Genomic DNA, 19,618 nt, shown 5'->3' with positions numbered 1-19,618 from the left:
AGCAGCCTGAGACTCTACCGCAGGGAGGAGTTAGACTGGGAGAGGGAAGGACCAGAGCGTGAGTGACACCAATAGGAGGATGTCACTGACTGATCTGTGAACTATCTCTTAACTGGGGAGATAGCTCTCAAGGTCGGACAAGCCAGGTCGGCAACACACGGACATACAAAGTACAAATACAGGAGGCTGATTTGGTAATCCTAAGGCAAGCAGGGTTTGGCAACAGAGTATCAGATATAGCGAAGTACCAAATCAGTGAACAGAAGAGTGGTCAGGAAAGCAGAAAGTCATAACAGATAATAAACAATGCCTAGTCTTGGGTGTGAGCTCCGTGATCATCAACACCCTGGAACTAGTCTGAAGTATAACAGAATGGTAACACAAGTTCCTAATCTTGGATGTGAGGTCCTTGATCATCAACACCCTGGAACTAGTCTGAGGTATAACAGAATGATAACACAAGTCCCTAATCTTGGGTGTGAGGTCCTTGATCATCAACACCCTGGAACTAGTCTGAAGTATAACAGAATGATAACACAGATTCTGACAATAAGGTCTGAGTGCTTCCACGTAGTGATCGCAATGGCAGACAACCAGTGAATGACCAGCACCCAGTATATATAGCCCAGCGCTCTCCAGTGGCTCCCCTAAGTGCTGGACCAATGGGAACTGGTACAATCGTCAGCTGACCGGCTTGGTCAGCTGACTCCCTTCTGGCTGTCATAAAAGTTCCGCCTCTCAACGCGCACGCGTCCTTTTGAACCTGTGTGGACTATCAGTCCCAGCCACACCAGACATGTCTTGCGTACCACCCGCCGCGCTGGACGCATAGCCCACCGCACTGCTATCAAGGCATGCGGCGGTTTCTCCGCGTTCAGCCATACTGGCAGATGTAGGCCTACGCGTGCAAACCGCCGCGTTGGACGCGGAATCAGCCGCCTTGCTCTGAGCGCACGCGGCGGCTTTTCCGCGTTTTCTCTCAGTAGAGTAGAGTAAGCTATGCAATGGGTAGAAGAAAAGGTGCACAGGACTACCAGCCAGGGTCACTCCGGAGTGCTCAAAGCCCAAAGAAGTTCCAGCAAGTGAAATGTTTGAACAGATAGAAGCGGCTGGGCACATCCAGTAAAAACAGACCTTTAATATGAATCCATTAAAATGCAGTACATGCGATCACAGCAGCAGTCAGCCAAGGAAAGAGAGGGGACAAGCATGAACAAGAAACGTCAACAGCTGTTTCGCACTCTCCACAGGAGTGCTTCCTCAGGACAATGAGCCCCCCTTAGATCACCCCCTAAATACTCACACAATCACATGCATGTGGCCAGAAGGAGGAGGACGCCAAGACGGAGCGCACCCACACACACCGCATCCAAAGCTTCCGGGACGCTGACTGCGTTCCACATACCGGAAGAGGCGGGGCGGAAGTGTCGCAAAACACACCTGGTCAGAAGGGAGCGTGCGCCGCTGGCGCCACGCTGCATAGAGCACTATGGCTAGCTACGTGAGAGAGCCCCACCCTTCCTGTTCCCCACATGATTGGCCGAAATGCAGAGGGAACGCCCAGCGTTAACCCCTCTATCAGGACAGGCGCACATACGTCACGCCTGCCCGTATCTATGGGAACAAAGCGTCCCTAACTACCTGCACGGGCTAATACAGAAGACTGACAGACAAAGCTGTCTATGTTAAAGGCAAAGGAATGCCAATCATGCAGCGGGGAAACAAAACAATAAATACTAACCATCATTGATATTAATTATTAATTATTAATTGTGTTTTCATGGGAGGGGCTGGTTGATAGCTACCTGACCAGGGTGAAGCAATTCCTTTAGCAGGTGAGGCTGCCAACGACCTCCTCTCCCTCACCATCAACCTGCAAAGCAAAAAGGAGGGACAAAAGAAAAGAAAGGAGAAAGAAGAGAAATTCAAATTATAAAAACCTCAAAATTCACATTAAAATACACAAAGCAAGCAAACATCGTAATATCAAATCACAAGAACACTGATAAATCATTGCGTTCATTTAATCCCAAAGGACCAACCGCCTCAAAGAAAGAAATCCAATAACTTTCCCTGCGTTGTAATTTCTTTACCCAATTTCCACCCCTAGAGTCCCTTTTGACTACCTCCAACTCAAAAAATCTAAGCTGCGATGAGTCCCCTGTATGGACATAATTCATGTGTTCCATGACCCTAGGGCTGCCCTTCGCTCGTGGGTTGCCCAGGGATCTCCAATGTTCTTGATATCTGTCCAGCATCATACGTGTAGATAATCCAACATAAATATATTGACACGGACAGATAAGTGCATACACAATCCCCTTTGTTTTGCAATTAATGAACTCCCTGAACTTTACAATCTTTCCAAATCTGTGAAATTCCCTGCCAGTAACCAAAAAGTTACAGCAGGAGCAAGAATTGCATCTATAATTGCCAGGGGTCCTATTTCTACCTAACCAATTTTGGGTTTCAAGGCCAACAAACTCACTATGGGACAGTTGATCGTTCAGGTTGGGGACCTGGACGATAGTAACCTTGAAAAGATACAAGCATGTCAAGAGAGCTCCGAGGGGAGTCAGATTTTATAAACAACTCATGCAAGCAAAGACACGTCCATCTGCAAAGGAGAAATGTGATAACTTATTCAAGAATTTCATACTGGCTTTTCTAGATGTTGTTATAGAAGAAAATGAGATCGATTATGATGAAATTATGGATGAAATTGCCAAAGTAAAAGCTATAATCTCTGCAGTGTCAAGTGAGGATCACCTTCAGGAAATGGTCAATCGAATTGAACAAAAACTTGTTCCTATTCAGGATCAGGTGAAAAAAGATAAAAATGAAAAGTTCATCAGGGACCGCCTTGATTACGAACAGGATAAGGTGTTCGCATGGAGAAATGGCTATAAAAATGGCAATGAGGGCAATAAGAAAAGGCATAAGAGATGGAGACGGAACTCCAGAAACAGGGGGTCTTCAGATCCAGACACGTCAGTGGGTTCAGCCGGTGGTGCCCTTGCCTCAGGCAGAGATACTAATAGCTCTTCTGATGACGATCGCCCTTTGGGAGAAGGAAGACCAGGAGGGGCAAGAGGAGGCACAAAAGGTATTCTGAAACAGATCACCTGGAACAAGGGTCAACTCAGGAGATCAGAACGCAACCAGAAGAAATAAAAGTATATAATCTGTCTGACGTTGATCTGGACCCGGCCTGCCTCACTCTGTTGGCAAAAGGCATGACCTTTTGCCCCACTGCATCCTTTGACGTCATCAAATTTAAACAGGAATTATTCCTCAACTCTAGGAAACTGGCCCTTCACCGCTTTTTTCAAAATCAAAAAAAGCCGTATACCCAAACCCCCCCCAGTTATATCACTGTGCCCCCTCTTATGGGAGAATGTTGGAATCATTGGGACACAAATGCCCTAAAATATCTATGTGAACTAACGGGTGAAGTCGGCTTCAATCAGGTTGACATTAATCGACCTGTTCCATTCCACATTGGAAATCGGTCTACCTTTAACCCTCCAGCGATACCGGGGGGCTCTGTAGAATTGTTTGTTAAAAGTGTGATGGAGGAGTGCAGACAGGGGTGTCTCACCCACCAGGCAAGTATAGGCGGTTGCCTGGGGCGCCATGAGATGGTGAGGCGCCATGAGGTGGTGAGGCGCATTCCCCCGCCGCTGTTACCGTGACCATGTTTTTTTTTTATATTATATTACCTCCCGACTCAGTCCCTGGTGCTCGGCACGCTACCATGTGCTCAGCAGTGCCTCCACCTCCACTTCTCCCCAGCCAATAGAGAAATCAATACTGCTCTTCTCTGCCAGGCTCCTTCTTTAAAGCCATGCCCCTTCTTCTCAGTAGCCACACAGGTAAAGTGTTTACCTCGTGTGGCCCAGCCTTTAACTCCGCCCCCTGCCAGTCAAACCAGGAGCCAGCGGCCAGCCAGCTTATGCCCTCGACAGTCTGACCCCCCACCTGTGTCACTGGCTGCACACAGACACTGGAGCGAGACAGCCAGGGGACAGATGTAGTCACAGAGAGAAGAATGTGATGTATCCGTGTTGGAGCCCCGCCCCTGCACAAGACAGCAACACAGCCCGGGAGAAGGGAAGTTTCTGCTCCAGAGTAGTGATGGGAATTCCGGCTCTTTTCAGAGAATCGACTCTTCTGAATCGGCTCCCATTAAAGAGCCGGCTCTTACGGCTCTGAATCGGCTCTTCATTAAATATCACTAAACACCACTCAGAATCGGAGTAAAAGCCCCGCCCCTGTCTCCATGACAATTCCAGACTGCTTCTCTGACTGGGGCAATCCCTCCTGCTACTGCTCTGCTCCGCCCCATACACTCCTACAAGCTGCAAGAGGAGGACTACATCTCCCAACATGCCTCAGCGCCCTTTATTGCAGAGCAAAGCAGAGCTCTGTGGGGCGGCTGAGGCATCGGCTCTTTCAAAACTGAGAACCGGCTCTTGTCGTTCGCAGCAAAGAGCCGGCTCTTAGAGCCGGCTCGTTCGCGAACGACCCATCACTACTCCAGAGATGATAAGCTGCATGCACAGGCAGAAGAGAAGGTATGCAGGCAGGCTGCTAAGAACACTTCCTGTCCTGTGTGCAGACTCCCAGTACTGTTATAACTGCTAGAATGTGCCCTGCTCTTTTGATACTAGAGTTTTCTTTGAAAGCTGGTTAGGCTGTAGGCTGGTAAAGCTGTAAACCTGTGCTTTAGTGCTGTGCTGTCTCTCCCTCTCCCCTCTCTGTTCCTCTGCACCCTCTTCCATCTTATGCTGTCTATCCCTCCCCCTCTCTGTTCCTCTACCCCCCTCTTACATCTTATGCTGCCTCTCCCTCTCTACTCTTTCCCTCTGCTCGGATTACATGTATTTTCTGGTGAAACGCTTCCACATTACGACTATTTTCTGACAACGCTGCCCCATTACGATTATTTTCTGGTGAAACGCTGCTGCCCTATGATTAATTTCTGGTGAAATGCTGCTGAATTAAGTGTATTTTCTGGTGAAACGATGCCACCTTACGAATATTTTCCGGTGAACTGCTGCTGCAATAAGTGTATTTTCTGGTGAAACACTGCCACATTACCATTATTTTCTGGTGAATTACGATTCTGAATTACGATAATTACTATTATTTTCTGATGAAACACTGCCGCATTATGATTATTTTCTGGTGAAACGATGCTGCATTATGATTATTTTCCTGGGGGGGAGGGGCTTGGGGGGGCGCCACAGGTTTTCTCGCCTGAAGTGACAAAATGACTAGAGGCACCCCTGAGTGCAGAGCACTCATCTATCCCTCTATGCCAACGAACATGTCGACGGCGGAAACTCAAGCCCTTAAATGGTTAAAAAATAACAAAGAACTGACAATCAGGGAAGCTGATAAAGGAGGAGGGGTAGTGGTCTTGGCTACGAAGGACTATCAGGCTGAATGCCTTAGACAACTCCAGGATAGATCCATTTACACCAAACTTCCATGTGATCCCACCCCTTCCTATAGTTCTGAGCTCAAAAATCTACTGTTAAGGGCAGTGACTGAAGGTATCATGGATAGAACTTTAGCTAATAAATTGGTACCGGAATTCCCAATTAGTCCTGTTCACAAGTCTACAGAACCCCCCCGGGAGACCAATAGTTTCAGCTATTGGCTCCCTGACTGAGTCCCTTTCCCAATTTTTGGACTTTAAGTTCAGACCGCTCTTGAGATCATTGCCAGCTTATGTAGGTGATACAGTTGAAGTATTAAAGTATTAAATATTCTAAATGTGTTTGAATGTTAGCCCTCCTACCATTTGGCTACCACAGATGTTGTTTCCTTGTACAGTAGAATCTGTCATGATGATGGTTTACAGGCTGTTTCTGAGTTTTTGCCAGTTTTGCAATACCCGGAAGGGGAGCAGAGGTTCCTGCTGGCGGGTCTGGAGTTTGTCCTTACCAGGAATGCGTTCCTGTTTGACCGCCAGTGGTACCGTCAGGAGGTCGGCACGGCAATGGGGAGCCCGGTGGCCCCCACCTATGCCGGCCTCTTCACGGACCGCTGGGAGGCCAACTACATCTTTGGGATGGGGAACGCGTTCCTGGTGAGGATTAAACTCTGGATCCGCTTCATAGATGACATCTTGGTGGTGTGGGATGGGGACCAGGCCTCTTTTGAAAAATTTGAAACATACATCAATGAGAATAATGTTAACATGGCCTTCACCCACACGTGGGGGGAGGAAAGGGTTGAATTTTTGGATTTAGACAGAGATGTGAGTAGGGGGTCTTTGATTACAAAAACGTACAGGAAGCCCACAGCTGTAAATTCCATTCTCCATTCGTCTAGCTACCATCCCCCCTCAACCATAAGATCATTACCTTACAGTCAATTCCTTCGTCTCAGGAGGAATGCAACCACTATGGAAGATTTTGTCAATCAGGCCGAGTCCCTTAGAGGGAGGTTACTGTCCAGGGGTTATAAAGATGAGGTCATCATGGAGGCCTTTCAAAAAGCTGCAAACAAAAATAAGGGATCATTATTGACTTCGAGAGTAAAGAAACAACAAGATAGATTTTTCATGCACTTTACATATTCTCCCATGTTTGAAAAAATAAAGAAATCAATTAAAAATAACTGGTGGATCCTCCAGGAGGATAGGTTATTAGCAGATAAATGCTGTCAACTCCCATGCATTTCATACAAAAAGGTCCCCAACCTGAAGGATCAACTGTCCCATAGTGAGTTTGTTGGCCTTGAAACCCAAAATTGGTTAGGTAGAAATAGGACCCCTGGCAATTATAGATGCAATTCTTGCTCCTGCTGTAACTTTTTGGTTACTGGCAGGGAATTTCACAGATTTGGAAAGATTGTAAAGTTCAGGGAGTTCATTAATTGCAAAACAAAGGGGATTGTGTATGCACTTATCTGTCCGTGTCAATATATTTATGTTGGATTATCTACACGTATGATGCTGGACAGATATCAAGAACATTGGAGATCCCTGGGCAACCCACGAGCGAAGGGCAGCCCTAGGGTCATGGAACACATGAATTCTGTCCATACAGGGGACTCATCGCAGCTCAGATTTTTTGGGTTGGAGGTAGTCAAAAGGGACTCTAGGGGTGGAAATTGGGTAAAGAAATTACAACGCAGGGAAAGTTATTGGATTTCTTTCTTTGAGGCGGTTGGTCCTTTGGGATTAAATGAACGCAATGATTTATCAGTGTTCTTGTGATTTGATATTACGATGTTTGCTTGCTTTGTGTATTTTAATGTGAATTTTGAGGTTTTTATAATTTGAATTTCTCTTCTTTCTCCTTTCTTTTCTTTTGTCCCTCCTTTTTGCTTTGCAGGTTGATGGTGAGGGAGAGGAGGTCGTTGGCAGCCTCACCTGCTAAAGGAATTGCTTCACCCTGGTCAGGTAGCTATCAACCAGCCCCTCCCATGAAAACACAATTAATAATTAATAATTAATATCAATGATGGTTAGTATTTATTGTTTTGTTTCCCCGCTGCATGATTAGCATTCCTTTGCCTTTAACATAGACAGCTTTGTCTGTCAGTCTTCTGTATTAGCCCGTGCAGGTAGTTAGGGACGCTTTGTTCCCATAGATACGGGCAGGCGTGACGTATGTGCGCCTGTCCTGATAGAGGGGTTAACGCTGGGCGTTCCCTCTGCATTTCGGCCAATCATGTGGGGAACAGGAAGGGTGGGGCTCTCTCACCATAGTGCTCTATGCAGCGTGGCGCCAGCGGCGCACGCTCCCTTCTGACCAGGTGTGTTTTGCGACACTTCCGCCCCGCCTCTTCCGGTATGTGGAACGCAGTCAGCGTCCCGGAAGCTTTGGATGCGGTGTGTGTGGGTGCGCTCCGTCTTGGCGTCCTCCTCCTTCTAGCCACCTGCATGTGATTGTGTGAGTACTTAGGGGGTGATCTAAGGGGGGCTCATTGTCCTGAGGAAGCACTCCTGTGGAGAGTGCGAAACAGCTGTTGACGTTTCTTGTTCATGCTTGTCCCCTCTCTTTCCTTGGCTGACTGCTGCTGTGATCGCATGTACTGCATTTGAGTAGAGTAAGCTATATTCCTAACAGCCTGTTCACTTATAACACAGTGAAAAGTGGTGACAATCATCTCTGTCGCCTAGGCTGTCCATTCGCAAACACACTCCCATTCACACTGACAGCAGTGCAATCCGCGGCAGGAAAAAAATACTGATGGAGCATAATAAAGTGATGGAGTTAGGCAACTCTATTCATTTGCATTGAAGGAGCTGCAGATCACCCAGATTTTAGGGGCAAACAGTGGTAAACACAGCACAGTGATTGCAGAGAAAAAAAATGAACATGTATCCTACATCAAGTTGAAAGTGATCAGTTTTGGTTACCTTCCATTTCCACTGTGCTATTTTTTTTTTTTTTGTAGACCTTTAAGATTTGGTTTATATGGAAAAAAAAACACAAATCTAAATTTAACAATGAAATCCAGCTGACACCAACTGTTTCTTCCTAATCTAGTGCAATCCCCCTGCTCTGGGCTTACCCAGATGTTCGGCTTGGGGATTTTAACCCTCAGCGGAGAAGAGTGTGTGATTCATAATGAATTCTAAAATAAGAAACTGTAAACTTGCAGCAGGGCCGTCAGGTCGGATCCTCTGTGCCTGCCTGTAGGCAAATATTATGTGTTTCCTGACCCCGTAATGGCTAATGACTAACACAGAGTAGACAGTCTGCCCCAGCTAATGGACTTGTCTTAATGAACTGCCATTTAGCTGTCTTGCCCTTGCGTGTCTCCGTTAACACACCACTTAGTGCATCCGTCCTTCAGAAAAGGGATACCCTTGTATCTGAGCGCACTTCACATCCGCAAGATGTATCGTTGTTATATATATGTCTGTTCTGCTTAGTGTGGGTGTTTACAAGACGATTACCATTTCCAGGGTCAGCTCCGTAGACTGTAAAGCCTCCGAGGCAGGATGCTTTTTTTTCCTACCATGTTTACCTTGTTCTCTGTTGTATATCTTTTCTTCTGCTACATCCTGATGAAAATCGTGGTCTGTTTGTGTTTAGAACTTTGATCAGCGCAACATGATAATTGCTGAAGATGGTTATTATCATATTAATAGTGGAAGTTTTGGACAAATCAAAGCAGCGTGTAGTGGAGGGAAACAGTACCGCATTCTGTGCCACAAATAATAGCAAAAAGCAAGATCTATTGAGATAGCCAAGGTTGATTAAGGATTCTGAAATTACAGATATGTTAATAGATATTGCAGTGTGTAGAATAAGAATATTAGTAATGAAGCTACTGGGAGACAAGTGAACATCTCCAGTGTGTCCTGCATGCGCAAGTACTAATGATGCATGGAACATATTAGCCCGCTTCGTTTCATGGGAGCGCCCAGAACAAAGATCTGTTCAGCTTCATTACTCCATGGATAACTCCAGACATCACAGACTTGTTAGCTTTCAGCTATTATTTCTTTTTTTTCTTATTCTTTTTTAAGCATTGTGCCATGCAAAATAATTCATTTGTGATGCCCACTGTTGTTGCCTAGTTACTCCATTAGGTATCGTTTGTGACGTCTCAAGCTTTTAGTGCCTCAAGTCTGTCAGTCAGCAATTGTTGGAATACACCTGAATGGATCTGATCATTAGATACACACCCCTCCGGGTCAACAACCACAGATGAAAACAATGAACTCCTCAAGAGAACTGCATGTGAGTTAGGACTTTACTGTGTATCCACTGCACAGATGAAAAACTGATCCATGGAAAAACTGATCCGTGGAACAGATTTGTTTTTAAAAGGCATCAGTTTTTAATCTATGACCCTCCATTCCATTAGCAAACAGTCAATGCGACGTGGCCGTCATTTGGGGTGTGGGGTTCCCCAATCATCCTCTTCACTGATCTAATGGCCCTTTGGAGTTAGTATCTACCCCTGGTGGAGGTGTTGGTGTACCAGACCAGGATGGATGAACAAAGGACAGGTTTGATGGTGGTGGAGTAGAAGCACCTCAGAAGCTTCTAAACCAGGCATGGGCAAACTTGGCCCTCCAGCTGTTAAGGAACTACAAATCCCACAATGCATTTGGCTTTATGAGTCATGACTTTGGCTGTCAGACTCCTGCAATGCATTGTGGACTTGTAGTTCCTCAACAGCTGGAGGGCCAAATTTGCCCATGCCTGTTCTAAACCATACCAAACTTGGTGGCAGAAGAATCGGACAAAAAGTAGGGATAATAAAAATTGCACCTTGCAGAAAGAAAACACAGAGACAACAGGAGCCCAAATGGTGCAGTATGTCACAGTACCAGAAGTATGTTAAATATGTGGATGCATTATACTCACAATGGTGGGTTGCAGAAGGGCAACCGACCACTCGAAACAGGTGGAGATGTATAACCTTGACTCCACTCGGGTGACCAGACGAGTTGGTGATGGTCGCACTTTTGATAAAAAGCAAACCTCAAATTACCTAAATTGGTCAAAGAGGGTTGATCCCTATCCAAAAGGAGGGTGAAGGCACAGGATAAAGGGGAAAGAGGCGCCCAGAGAAGATAAAATACGTTAAAAACAAATACAATTTAAAAAGTGAGGTCGCTTACCTCAATGAAGACAAATTCACTTATTAACAGAATTTTATTGCACTGGCAGCGTGTTTCGTGGGTGCATACCCACTTCCTCAGGCCAAATAGCAGTGCCTAATAGTGCTTGTAGCCACAAATAAGGCGCCTCTCTGATAGCAGAACAATAGTCTTTGCTGGGCTTTCTTTTGAGTAGAACTGGTGTTGACTTTCCCCAGTTCAGGTCATCAGAGATGGTTGAGTCCGGTAGGCAGACACATGATACTCTGTCGACTTCAGTGCCGCCAATATAGATCGGAGGTGGTTTGGGGGAATGTTTCCTGAAGTTGATGATCATCTCAATGGTTTTGGCTGTGTATCGTTTGCGTGGTACGTGGTAGTTGTGGTAGGCATGGGCAGGCTTAGGAAGGAGATGTCGGGTGGGCTGAGTTGGCTTCATGTTGTAGGCGGGAGTTGTGGAGTACATGCGCAGGTGTGTCATTTAGTATATAGAATTATTTGCAATTCTTTTGAGAATCACAGGTTAACTGGATTACAAAAAAGGAGGGAGAATGGTAGCCACTCATATTATAGCAGGGCTGTACAACACAGGGCTACTTTGAGCTGATGAGCAACTTACTAATTTACAAATGTGTGCAGCTACAATTACTGTAGAATTAAAACAGGCATAACACTGTTAGCTAACCGTGCTCAGGAATACATATATCTAATAGCCTAGCTTTCTCAGACATGTAACAAATGGAATGTCCATCACAGTGACTGAGTTGACAATATGATGTCTCTGCACATCACTATCTAGTCTTTACAGTAAGCGGTTACTTAGCACAGTTCAAATAGATTTGACATCACTTTGCACTCTGCACTTGGAAATAACATACATGCTTTCTGCAGTGTGTTTTCACTTCTATGCAGTCATGCTCGAATGTACCCAAATTCAATTCGAGTACATTCGAATTTGGGTCCGGGTCAAATTCGGATTCGGCCGTGATCACGACCATAGAATTTGATTCGAATTCGAGTCGTGATCGGTAATTGAATTCGGGTAATAGTCGTGATCATGAATTCGGATGGCCTTAAAGCATTTTTTTAAAGGGAAATCACAATTAAATAGGTGTAATTTAAAAAAAATGATGGAAAATTCCTCTTCCTCCTCCTCCTCTTCCTCTTCCTCCTCTTCCTCATCCTCCTCTTCTTCCTCCTCTTCCTCTTCTTCCTCCTCCTCCTCCTCCTCTTCCTCCTCTTCTTCCTCCTCTTCCTCTTCCTCCTCCTCTTCTTCTTCTTCTTCCTCTTTTTTTTAGTGTTCATATTCTTCCTCTTGTACCCAACTTAATTTTTTTCCCTTACAGAACTCAACTGTTGTAAATAAAATTCTTCAACAGCATAGCTAGATTTGGTTCCAGACAGCAGTCATGAAGCCCACATTGAGTCCAATACACAACTGGGACAGCACAGTTTTCGACCCAGACACCTCAGAACTTTTTTTTTTTTACAAAAAAATGTAGCTATTTTAGTGGCGTAATAGCTAGTGGTGCATGGCAGCAGCGCATAATTCTGTGGACCCTGGCGGTGGGAACACAGGCAGCAGGAGGTTAAATACAGCAGCAGCAGGAGGAGGAGGAGGAGTGACGTGTGGCAGCAGGCAATGTAACGAGCCATGGTACCTAGCATTGGCACCATGGCTCTAAATAAACACCAACAGCAGGAGGTTCCAGACAGCAGTCGTGAAGCCCACATTGGCCTCGATTCATAAAAGTGCCTGCGAGCGGGGAAAGTCGAGCGGGGAAACACCGCTGTCGGTATTTCCGCCTTCAGGGAGGTAATTCATAAAAATGTTGCCTGTTGTGACAGGCGTGCGGAGATACTCCGCTGTAGGCAGGCGTTAGGCTGTCCTACGCATGCGGAAACAGGAGAAGCAGGCGGAATCCCTCCGTGCGGTGTTCTCTCTGCAGCTGCTTGGGAGGTCTGTCCCATTCACTGCAACGGATTCCGCACGCTTCTCGCCACATCAGAGGTAGCGGTAATACACGTCCGCATACCGCTACCTCTAATCTTTATGAATTGACATTTGTTACTTTTGCTGTGATAATCACCGCGCAAGGCGGTGATTGATCACTCTGCTTGTGGATGTCGGCTTTTCATGCGGAAAAAGCCTTTATGAATACATATTTTGCTGTGTGGTCGGTAAAGCGAGCGGCTTTCTGCATTTCCTCATGCGGAAATGCTTTATGAATCGAGCCCATTGTGTCCAAAACACAACTAGGAAAGCACAGTTTTCAACCTAGACACCTCAGAGCTTTTTCTTTTTTACACAAAAAAATGTAGCTATTGTAGTGGCGTAATAGCTAGTGGCGCATGGCAGCAGCGCATAAGTCTGTGGACCCTGGCGGTGGGAACACAGACAGCAGGAGGTTAAATACAGCAGCAGCAGGAGGAGGAGGAGTGATGTTTGGCAGCAGGCAATGTAATTCTTTATTAAAGAATACTGCAGCTTATTTTATACAAAAATATGAAAAAAAAACAAATAAATAACACCAAAAACATTAGGCCTTTAGCCTTAAAATTGCTTAATATTTAGTCCATATCAAGTCCATGCTTGAAAGAAAGACTAAAGAAATAACTTAAATCACGCCTACTTGGCTTCAAAATACTAACTATAATACAATATATACATCATCACTATATACACTAATTACATATTACAATAAGAAAGACTAAGCAATCTCACTCCTTCTATACTTGCAAGCTATTCCTCAAATTTGGATCATCTAACTAAGGCTACATACACACTTGAGATAAAAGTATTTGGAAAGGGCAAGATCACAGACCAATTTTACCCCCTTCCATGTAGTATGAGAGCATACTCTACACAGTCGATTCTATTGAGCTGAACTCGCCATCAGATAAAAATCTTTGCAAGATGCTGCATACAAAGATGCTGTACACATTCAAAAGATCAGTATCTGCAAAAGATCTGTGGTACTTATCCGTTAGCTGGGCGCATCCGGCAGGTGGCGCTAATTACTATTCCCCCTCCAGGCCGACATGGATAGTAGGGAAAGATGAAACTGTGGTGGAGTTTTGTCGCCACCTGCCGGATGCGCCCGGCTAACGGATAAGTACCAGATCTGTTCCTGCAAAAGATCCCTCCTTGCAAAATGCATTCATAGTCTATGATATCTGCAGACCCTCATACACACCTTGTTTAACAGACATTCATCTGCAGATCAGATCCACCAGGATGGATTTTCAGATCTGCAGATGAAGTCTGTTAAACAAGGTGCGTATGAGGATCTGCAGATATCATAGACTATGAATGCATTTTGCAGGGACAAATCTTTTGCAGGAACAGATCTTTTGCAGATACTGATCTTTTGAATGTGTACAGCATCTTTGTGTGCAGCATCTTGCAAAGATTTTTATCTGATGGGGAGTTGAGCTCAATAGAATACAGACTGTGTAGAGTATGGCTCTCATACTACATGGAAGGGGGTAAAATTGGTCTGATATCTTTCATTTATCTTTCAAGTGTGTACACACCATTAGGCAGTCACACAGGAGTTAATGAAAACCTACTGTGTATAGCTAAATTTTGACCACAGTCATCCAGTGAGTAATTGTGCAAAGTTTAGAAAGCTTAACATTTCAAACGTGATAACGGCAGCAGTATATGTTTTCTCATTGAAGTCAATGACTAAAATCTGATTGGCTGTTTTATTGGCCCACCTTTTTTTTCCCCAATCTTTTAGCCCCAGTCACCCAGTGACCAACACTTTAAAGTTTGGGAAGCCAGAAGTTCAAAGTGTAAAAATGGCCGCAGTTTTCCTTTCTCAACTGAAAAGCAATGAGTGAAATTTGATTGGTTGGTGGCTCCACCCACTTGCTAACCCTGAGGGCATGTTTCCACTAACGCGAATTTGCATGCGTTGTCTGCATGCAAATTCGCATAACCAATATAAGTGGATGGGCCTGTTTCCACTTGTCAGCAATTCTGTGTGGTTTGCTGTGCAGAAAAAATCTGTACGACAGACCCGTCAGAATTCACATGCCGCACACCCGCACGCGAATCGCCAGTAATGTAATTTAATAGGAAAACCGCAAGCGTTTTTCGTCTTGCGGTTTTCCATGCATTTTCGCGTGTGTCGTCGCATAAAAGCCCATGTCAATGCTTACCGGCATTGACATGGTAAAATCGCATAGCACAAACCGCGAGCGATTCCGCGTGAAAATCCGCATGGAAACGAGAACGAATCCGCACCCGCATGCGGATTCTTTGACGCGATTTTCACGTCAAAAACGCAATACACAAGTGGAAACGTACCCTAAAACAAAGTCACCCAATAACCAACTGTGTTAACTTTGGGGGTTTTGGCATCAGTAATGTAAAAATGGGAGCAGTTTGAATCTCTCCATTGAAAACAATAGGTGAAATTTGATTGGGTGTTGTTGGTCCCACACACAGTTTCAACATGTTACACACACACCTCCTCTCCCCCTGTGACATTGTGATTAACTATACAAAGTATTTGGACTCTGACATTAATACTTTCATGAATGGCAGCATTTTTTTAATGATCCCACTGAGAAGAGAAATTCAAAGCTATGAGAGTGACAGCAGTTGGAAAATTTAAACTGTCACTTTCAACTGCCATAAGGCAGTTTAGCTGCTGATAATGTCAGGTGGATGAGATGGTCCAGAGGGTAAATGTCACTGCCTGCTAGTCACAAGGTTAGCTGTTCAAGTACCATCCAGGACATGGGCAGGCAAAAAAAAAAAACTCTCTGAGCCAAGGACACCATAGCTTTTTGTTTTTAGGTCACTGTAGTTTCTAGACACAGCATAGCACAGACTATTTTACATTACAAGGTGAATGGCCCTTGTGCTGCATTGGCATTAAAAAAAAATAAAAATGAATGCAGCAATGGTTTTAACAAATGAGTGCTTTACATTGCTTTGTATTAACGTCTATGTTCAGTCTCTATTGCAGTTATGCAAAGGACCATTATGAATCCAGCCTAACTCAATGTTAGTAGCAGCATCTGTGCAAATAAAAAAAAAAAATTTTACTGAGCCCCAGCAGGTCCTCACACTTTAAACACTTCACAACTGAGGGGTTTTACCCCTGTAGCACCAGAGCAATATTCACCTTTCAGCGATCCTTCCATTCATTTGTCTATAACTTTGTCATTATTTATCGCAATTAAATGAAGTATATCTTGTTTTTTTCGCCACCAATTAGGCTTTCTTTAGGTGGGACATTATGCCAAGAATTATTTTACTGTAAATGTGTTTTAATGGGAAAATAGGAAAAAAAATTGGGAAAAATCACTATTTTTCAGTTTTCGGCCATTATAGTTTTTAAATAATGCATGCTACTGTAATTAAAATCCATGAAATGTATTTGCCCATTTGTCCCCTTTATTACTCCATTTAAATGATGTCCCTATCACAATGTTTAGCGCCAATATTTTATTTGGAAATAAAGGTGCATTTTTTTCAGTTTTGAGGCCATCCCTAATTACAAGCCCATAATTTATAAAGTAACAGTGTTATACCCTCTTGACATAAATATTTAAAGAGTTCAGTCCCTAAGGTAACTATTTGTGTGTTTTTTTTATTCAAATTTTGTTTTTTATTACCAAAAAAAGAAAAGAAATGTAGAGTGTGGGAGATAATGAGTTAATTTATAATGTAAAACTACTGTATATAGTTATATATGAAAAATGGTTTTGGGTGTAGTTTTACTATTTGGCCACAAGATGGCCACAGTAATTTTTTGTGAATGGTCCTGTGAGCGTCGGAAGGACGCTTACAGTAAGGTCAATGAGGCTGGGAAACTTTTTTTTTTTTCACAATGATTGCGCTGCTTCCGATCTGCAGCCGATCATTGCGGGGGGACTAAGATCAACGAATGGGAACGGTGTTTCCCGTTCATTGATCTGCAGGCGTGCGGGCGGCGGCGTGCACGAGTGTGGGAGCTCGTGCACGAGCGGGAGCGCAGACAGCGGCAGTAGCGGCGGTGGGTGCTGATATCTCCATCCCTGGTTGTGAAAGGATGGAAAAAGGAGCGGAGATATCCGCACCTGTGGGGGTAAAGTGGTTAGATTGAAATTTGCATATGGGGTTCTCCCACAGTACCCCCTATGAGTGCTCTTTTGCCTCTGCTGGTGGAAATTAACCACTTGAGGACCACAGGTTTACATCCCCACTAGCGACCAGGCGATTTTTTTTTTTACTATTCAGCACTCTGCAGCTGTAACAGTTTATTATTCGGCCATACAACTTAGCAGCCAAATTAATATTGCCTCCTTCTCTTCCCACCAACAGAGCTTGCAGTTGGTGGCATCTGATTGCTGCTGCGAAAATTCATTTTTTTTCTCCCTCCTGTCCCCAGACCCCCCCCCCCCCCGAGATCCAACCACAATATAATTTGAGTAAGATAATGTAGATCCATAAGTAAGATAATGTAGATCTAATCACTACACGCTCCATTCGTGGCTGGCTGGCTGATCACGGATCCCCGCTCTGTTTAAGAGCAGGGAACACGGGCGCATGCGTGCGTGCATTCCCTGCTAATCTCCGCCCTCCAGGACTTGACACCAATCGGCGTTCGGCGGTCCTGGGAGAGCCACTCTGCGGCGTAAGGCTACATACACACTTGAGATAAAAGTCTTTGGAAAGGGCAAAATCACAGACCAATTTTACCCCCTTCCATGTAGCATGAGAGCCATACTCTACACAGTCTACTCTATTGAGCTGAACTCCCCATCAGATAAAAATCTTTGCAAGATGCTGCACACAAAGATGCTGTACACATTCAAAAGATCAGTATCTGCAAAAGAGCTGTTCCTGCAAAAGATCCGTTCCTGCAAAATGCATTCATAGTCTATGATATCTGCAGATCCTCATCCACACCTTTTTTAACAGACATTCAGCTGCAGATCATCTGCAGATCAGATCCACCAGAATGGATTTTCAGATCTGCAGATGAAGTCTGTTAAACAAGGTGCATATGCGGATCTGCAGATATCATAGACTATGAATGCATTTTGCAGGGACGGATCTTTTGCAGGAACAGATCTTTTGCAGATAATGATCTTTTGAATGTGTACAGCATCTTTGTTTGCAGCATCTTGCAAAGATTTTTATCTGATGGGGAGTTGAGCTCAATAGAATAGACTGTGTAGAGTATGGCTCTTATACTACATGGAAAGCTTGGTGTAATTGCCTTCTTAAAGCAGAAGGAAATTTGCAATAATTCAGTTATAAATGAACATTTGTGGCTACCCACAATGCACTACTACTAAATATGCAAATTATCCCTTTTCACCCTTGTTAAGCCAAGCAAGCATCCAGAACCACTGGTATATAGCAAGCCTATGTGGGTAACCACAAATGTTCATTTATAACTGAATTATTGCAAATTTCCTTCTGTTTTAAGAAGGCAATTACACCAAGCTTTGCTTTTTTAGTAAGAGGGCTTTTTGGTCACTTTTATCCCCCTACACACTCCTAGTAGTTTGGGTCACCCTGAGCTGCTTGGTTACTCTGTTGTACTCGTCCAAGCCCTATTTCATACAGCCTTATCAATCCCTGCCATGTACTGATGAGGACCGAAAGTCCGAAACAGGCTGTCTACATGTGGGTTTGATGTGGCTGTGTAAAACTTAAAGCTATAGGCTTGCTATATACCAGCGGTTCTGGATGCTTGCTTGGCTTAAAAGGGCGAAAAGGGATAATTTGCATATTTAGTAGTAGTGCATTGTGGGTAACCACAAATGTTCATTTATAACTGAATTATTGCAAATTTCCTTCTGTTTTAAGAAGGCAGTTACACTAGTAAGAGGGCTTTTTGGTCCCTTTTATCCCCCTACACATTCCTAGTAGTTTGGGTCACCCCTGAGCTGCTTGGTTACTCTGTTGTACTCGTCCAAGCCCTATTTCATACAGCCTTATCAATCCCTGCCATGTACTGATGAGGACCAGTGGCGTACCTTTAATTGGGCGCAGGGGGGCGTGGCACACCGGGTGTCACATGCAAAAGGGGGTGTCAAGAAGGCCAGCCTAGTACATTAATTATATCATGGTTGCCAAACCGTGCAATCTGCAGTGGCACTGGCTGATCCCCGTGTAGCTGCAGAAGTCAATAGAGCCTCCGCAGTCTGCACCTCCTTTGTTCCTCCCTCCAATCAGTGATAGGCTTTGGTGATAGCTCCTCTCTCCCTCCAATGAAAACAGAGAGGGAGCCGCCCACACACATCTGACCAGGAAGCAGCAGCCAGCAACAGCGTGCAGGGGACTGAGAGAGCAGCGTGGCGTGAGTTGCTTTGCTGTATACCTCTCTGTAGATGGACTTTAGGGCAAGACTGAGGGGAGAGGAGTAGAAAGATCCCGGGGACTGAGAGTTCTGCAGATAGTGAGGCTCCTTGTTCTCCCCAGCTGGGGGAGAGATCTAGCAGGAGAGGTGATTTTCCCTAGAGCACTGCAGGTTGTATTTCACCAAGTTCTGAGCAGAGGATCAGTGCAAATCGCTCTCCAGGACAGTTTGTGTATGTGAGACAAGCATTATTATCAGCTTGCTTCTGTGTGAAGGGTGGGGGATGCTGATAGATTAGGACACAGGCAGGAATCATGCAGGGAAGGAGGTCTGCTGATCTGCAGATATCTCTCTGACCCCCTCTGTGTTTACTAATCACTCAGGTCTCCTCCTGCCACTTGTTTTTCTATGGCTTAACCCTTTAGAGGCAAATACTTATACACCTCTGGAAACATGGGCCAGCAAGTCCTGTCAGAGCATGCTGAGACTTGTAGCAACCAGTACAGGTAATATTTATGACCTGCACCTCCTGGATGATCTGGCAGGACACACTGAGCCACAGACTGTGAATCCAGCGTAAGTTGTTTATAAACTAAACAAATGATTAAGCATCCCCCACTGAACTATTTGCACGCTGGCAGTAATTGTGAGCGCGTACATCAAGAAAGGGCGTCGGGAAAAAAGGGCGCGTGGTGTAAACGATAAGCAGTATTATCGT

The 19,618-nt window shown here is 44.7% G+C and overlaps 1 long non-coding RNA gene across 2 annotated transcripts in view; it reads right to left on the bottom strand.

Moving 5' to 3' along the window:
* LOC137544783 (uncharacterized) overlaps window positions 1–19,618 on the bottom strand; it is a 66,998-nt gene that overhangs the window by 9,400 nt on the left and 37,980 nt on the right. For both annotated transcript variants that reach the window (XR_011025921.1, XR_011025920.1), the window contains exons 2-3: window positions 6,378–6,512; window positions 1,806–1,873 (exon numbers count right to left, since the gene is read on the bottom strand). This is a non-coding gene — a long non-coding RNA (uncharacterized lncRNA). The remainder of the gene's footprint in view (window positions 1–1,805; window positions 1,874–6,377; window positions 6,513–19,618) is intronic.

This window comes from Hyperolius riggenbachi, chromosome 2 (assembly GCF_040937935.1).
Source record: "Hyperolius riggenbachi isolate aHypRig1 chromosome 2, aHypRig1.pri, whole genome shotgun sequence".
In the NCBI taxonomy this organism is placed as follows: domain Eukaryota; kingdom Metazoa; phylum Chordata; class Amphibia; order Anura; family Hyperoliidae; genus Hyperolius; species Hyperolius riggenbachi.
The sequence above is the reverse complement of the archived record's forward strand: the minus strand, read 5'-3'. Positions and strand labels throughout refer to the sequence as shown.